Consider the following 6,000-nt stretch of genomic DNA (forward strand, 5'->3'; position numbering starts at 1 on the left):
AGAGCATGTGACAATAAAGAACTCATTTAATATTGTAGCGACCATAACGCAACACTGAGTGACCTTGTCAAGAGGTACAGACCTCTTGGTTGTAATGGTTAGGGTATTAGGTTGACAATTGCAGTGCCCAGGTTTGAGTCCTGGACCGGGCTTCTCCCTGAATTTGCTCCGTTGGTGTCAAAATTGGTATAGCAAAGAGGCGTGTACACGTGAGGGACTTGATATAGAGAAGAGGTACATTTTTGCTACTTAAAAATGGCTTTATCACTAAAAAGGCAAGTGTACATTTTCTAAAAGTACAATTTTATACCTATGGACTATATGGTACACTATTGGCTCCTTTAAGGTATATAAGCACCCTATGTACTGCAAAATACCATAATTACGGACAGTCCTGAATGAATCGTGTATAATGATGAGTGTGAAAGTTACAGATAAACAAATATTATACCCAGGGGTGACCAATCATTCAGGGCAGGTGGGGAAGAGCACCAACCAAAATAAACTTTTTTTGTGCCTGTTTTGCATGTATTAATGCCACAATAATGTGTCACATATCAGTTTGCAAAAAAAATGTATAATTGAATTTAATAGTTTTTTGCTTTCTTAAGTAAGGCAGCTCCAAAATGCAGGTGTTTCAGCCTAGCTCAGTGCTTTCTGTGGTGATGGGGCAGCCAGTGGAAAATACGGAGCGTAGGGGTTGGTATTGTTCTCTAGTTGTGCTGTGATTGTCTCAGTGTTCTGTCACTCATGGGGACTCTAAAGTACGTCACAGCAAAATCTACAGAGAGAGTTCAAAAATCATGCCAAGGTCATTGGCCACAGATAAGATTGTTCCAATGGCATTGCTGTCAATCCAGTACGACTTCTGCCATGTTCAAACAACTGGAAACGTCAGAACTGGGTGATCGCAGACTTCAGTCAGTTCAATTCAACTGGGAACTCTGTCAAAAACAAGCTCCAACTCGGAATTCCAAGTGGGGAACTCGGGCCTCTTTCTAGAGCTCTGACCTGAAGATCACGGATGTCATGATTCGACCTTGTCATTCCCAGTTGTCTTGAAAGCACCATAATTCCAGAGAACGCCAGACATTGATGACAAAGTTTGCCACCTTCCTTCTTAAGTGAGCACAGCACAACAAGTTGAGTCCAAAAATGTATGGTATGCTGTTGCATAAATTATGTAATATGCCAGGGAGATATGTATACTGTAGCTAAGAAAGTGATACAAAGTGTATGTTGTGTAGTAAGCTGTTAGTAGCCATTGTGCCTCACCCTAATAATTTGGTCCCTTTCCCCCTCATAACTTAGCCTACTGTTCTGCACATGTAGCCTATAGCATGTTTTAGAGAAATGTAATCATTGAATATTGTAAGAGCTTTCATTGTCTGCTTCTATGCCCCCTTTATTTATCTTATGGTTATGACTTGATGTACAGGGAGAATACTGTAAGAACGGCCCATGTTCTCAATTCTGCCGCTGTACATTTCAAAAGTGCTGAACAAATAGCTACAGTTGAAGTCAAAAGTTTCCATGCATTTTGTTGGAGTCATTAAAACTAGTTTTTCAACCACTCCACAAATTTCTTATTAACAAACTATAGTTTTGGCAAGTCAGTTTGGACATCTACTTTGTGCATGACACAAGTCATTTTTCCAACAATTGTTTACAGGCAGATTATTTCACTTATAATTCACTGTATCACAATTCCAGTGGGTCAGAAGTTTACATACACTAAGTTGACTGTGCCTTTAAACAGCTTGGAAAATTCCAGAAAATTGTCATGGCTTTAGAAGCTTCTGATAGGCTAATTGACATCACATGAGTAAATTGGAGGTGTACCTGTGGATGTATTTCCCACCTTCAAATTCAGTGCCTCTTTGCTTGACATCATGTGAAAATCAAAATAAATTAGCCAAGACCTATATATATTGAAGCAACATCTCATGCATTAGTCAGGAAGTTAAAGCTTGGTCGCAAATGGGTCTTCCAACTGGACAATGACCCCAAGCATACTTCCAAAGTTGTGGCAAAATTGCTTAAGGACAACAAAGTCAAGGTATTAGAGTGGCCATCACAAAGCCCTGACTTCGATCCTACTGAAAATGTGTGGGCAGAACTGAAAAAGTGTGTGCAGGCAAGGAGGCCTACAAACCCAACTCAGTTACACCAGCTCTGTCAGGAGGAATGGGCCAAAATTCACCAAATTTATTGTGGAAAGCTTGTGGAAGGCCACCCAAAACATTTGACCCAAGATACACAATTTAAAGGCAGTGCTACCAAATACTAATTGAGTGTATGTAAACTTCTGACCCACTGGGAATGTGATGAAAGAAATAAAAGCTGAAATAAATCACTCACTATTATTCTGAAATGTCACATTAAAATAAAGTGGTGATGCTGACTGACCTAAGACAGATAATCTTTACTATGATTAAATGTCAGAAATTGTGAAAACTGAGTTTAAATGTATTTGGCTAAGGTGTAAACTTCTGACTTCAACTGTATCAGCAGGAATAAGAGTGTTTAAAATCACAATAAAATGCACAGATATCCACTCTAAAAATATTTTTAAAGTGGTTTAAAAGTGATATGCTCAATGCTGGATACAAATCTGGGCGGGACAGCTTGTTCCTCCGAAAGATGGGTTTCAGAGATGGAATGTCCACCGACCTGAGGGTAAACCTGCGCCGCAGAACAGCCATCCTCTCCTCAATCCTGAAAGTTAATGTATTTAGTGTGTGTTTGTGTACATGGTGAGTGTCTGCCATCTTGATGTCAAGGTTTTGAATGGTCTGATGTTTTCTGACATGAGACCTGCCCACGATACACCAGGCTGTTGTAGCATTCTCAAAGAGCAGCCGGGTGTATCACTGGTAGAGGTCGACCGATAATGATTTTTCAATGCGGATACCAATTATTGGAGGACCAAAACAAAACAATACCGAATAATCGGACGATTTTTATATATATATTTGTAATAATGACAATAACAACAATACTGAATGAACACTTATTTTAACTTTATATAATACATAAATAAAATCAATTTAGTCTCAAATAAATAATAAAACATGTTCAATTTGGTTTAAATAATGCAAAAACAGTGTTGGAGAAAAAAGTACAAGTGCAATATGTGTCATGTAAAAAAGCTAACGTTTAAGTTCTTTGCTCAGAACATTTGAAAGCTGGTGCTTCCTTTTAACATGAGTCTCCCAGATTCCCAGTTAAGAAGTTTTAGGATGTTTAACGATATTCGTAGGTGGAAGAAGGTAAAGAGGACCAAGGTGCAGCATGGTACGTGTTCATGGTAAATTTAATAAAGAAACTGAACACTAGAACAAAAAAAACAAAAAAAGTGGAAGAAACAAAACAGTTATGTCTGGTGCAGACACACAAAGACAGAAAACAACTACCCATAGTGGGAAAACAGGCTGCCTAATTATGGTTCTCAATCAGAGACGATAACCAGCTGCCTCTGATTGGGAACCATACTTGGCCTAAACATAGAAACACAACACCTAGACATACAACATAGAATACCCACCCACATCATACCCTGACCAAACGAAAAATAGAAACATACAAAGCAATCTACGGTTAGGGCGTGACAGGATGTAGTTATTATAGGAATTATAGGACTATTTCTCTCTATACTATTTGTACTTCATATACCTTTGACTATTGGATGTTCTTATAGGAACTATAGTATTGCCAGCCTAATCTCAGGAGTTGATAGGCTTGAAGTCATAAACAGCGCTGTGCTTCAAGCACGGCGAAGAGCTGCTGGCAAAAACAGGAAAGTGCTGTTTGAATGAATGCATACGAACCTGCTGCTATCTACCACCGCTCAGTCAGACTGCTCTATCAGATATAAAATCATAGACTTAATTATAATATAATAAACACACAGAATATGAGCCTTAGGTCATTAATATGGTCAAATCCGGAAACTATAATTTTGAAAACAAAACATTTATTCTTTCAGTGAAATACGGAACCGTTCCGTATTTTATCGAACAGGTGGCAACCCTAAGTCTAAATATTGCTGTTACATTGCGCAACCTTCAATGGTATGTCATAATTATGTCAAATTCTGGCAAATTAATTACGGTCTTTGTTAGGAAGAAATGGTCTTCACACAGTTTGCAACGAGCCAGGCGGCCCGAACCGCTGCATATACCTTGATGCAAATGCGCTTTTGTTAAATCATCACTCATTTGGCGAAGTAGGCTGTGATTCGATGATAAATTAACAGGCATCACATCGATTATATGCAACGCAGGACAAGCTAGTTAAACTAGTAATATCATCAACCATGTGTAGTTAACTAGTGATTATGTTAAGATAGATTTTTTTATAAGATAAGTTTAACGCTAGCTAGCAACTTACCTTGGCTCCTTGAAGCACTCGCCTAACAGGTGGTCAGACTGCTATGCAGTCTCTTCGTGGATTGCAATGTAATCGGCCATAATCGGCCTCCAAAAATGCCGATTACTGATCGTTATGAAAACTTGAAATTTGCCCTAATTAATCGGCCATTCATCTCCAGGCATTCTATGTGGGCACTCCCGGACATGTTTTCTTGAAATGTGACCCCAAGGAACTTAACTTTTGGGGTCGTTTGGAGTGCCTGTATATACAGTTTAAAGCACACTTGCTTGGATCTTTTGGGGTTTCTGGAGAAGAGTAAGCACTGGGTCTTCAAGGGGTTGAGCTTGAGCCACCACATATTGGCCCAGTTCTCGATCTCTGTTATGCTACTCTGTAGCTTTTTTCCAGCATGGGCAAAGGCCCAATAATAGAGGCCCAATAACAGAGATCTGCTGCGAGCTGGGCCACTTGTCCCGCTCTTGGGTGGGGGTAATAAATATCACATATGTACATTAAAAACAGTAGAGGACTGAGGTAAAGCCAATTAGGAGAGGAGAGGTAAAGCCAATTTATGCTTGCTCTGGCAATGCAACCCAGAGGCTCCGTATGGAGGGTGTGACGCAACACCAAATAAAGCGCTTTACCGCATCTGCGTGTGCCACACGAATTTTGTAATAATAATATAATAATATAATATATGCCATTTAGCAGACGCTTTTATCCAAAGCGACTTACATGAGGAGGGCTCCACATAGCTGCGTATAGCTCAACATTGACATGATTGGTTGACGGTAGGTGGGGGCGGTATATCCTTTATAAACACAAACTCACTTCCTTGACAAAAAACATGGAGTACTTTGATGAAAGGCTATCAGAACAAGTTCACAAATAAAAAAATATTTATGAAACCTTGTTGGGATTTCAAAGACACAAAGATAAGTTTGAACTCCTGGAAAGAGATCGGGGAAATATATGGAAATGTCTGCTCTACTCATTTACATTACATTTAAGTCATTTAGCAGACGCTCTTATCCAGAGCGACTTACAAATTGGTGCATTCACCTTATGGCATCCAGCGGAACAGTCGCTTTACAATAGTGCATCTAAATCTTAAAGGATTATTTATCCTATCCTAGGTATTCCTTAAAGAGGTGGGGTTTCAGGTGTCTGATTGGTGGTGATTGACTCCGCTGTCCTGGAGTCGTGAGGGAGTTTGTTCCACCATTGGGGGGCCAGAGCAGCGAACAGTTTTGACTGGGCGGAGCGGGTACTGTACTTCCTCAGTGGTAGGGAGGCGAGCAGGCCAGAGGTGGATGAACGCAGTGCCCCTGTTTGGGTGTAGGGCCTGATCAGAGCCTGGAGGTACTGAGGTGCCGTTCCCCTCACAGCTCCGTAGGCAAGCACCATGGTCTTGTAGCGGATGCGAGCTTCAACTGGAAGCCAGTGGAGAGAGCGGAGGAGCGGGGTGACGTGAGAGAACTTGGGAAGGTTGAACACCAGACAGGCTGCGGCGTTCTGGATGAGTTGTAGGGGTTTAATGGCACAGGCAGGGAGCCCAGCCAACAGCGAGTTGCAGTAATCCAGACGGGAGATGACAAGTGCCTGGATTAGGACCTGCACCGCTTC

The sequence above is a fragment of the Oncorhynchus gorbuscha genome, linkage group LG23, assembly GCF_021184085.1.
Source record: "Oncorhynchus gorbuscha isolate QuinsamMale2020 ecotype Even-year linkage group LG23, OgorEven_v1.0, whole genome shotgun sequence".
NCBI classification, from domain to species: Eukaryota; Metazoa; Chordata; class Actinopteri; order Salmoniformes; family Salmonidae; genus Oncorhynchus; species Oncorhynchus gorbuscha.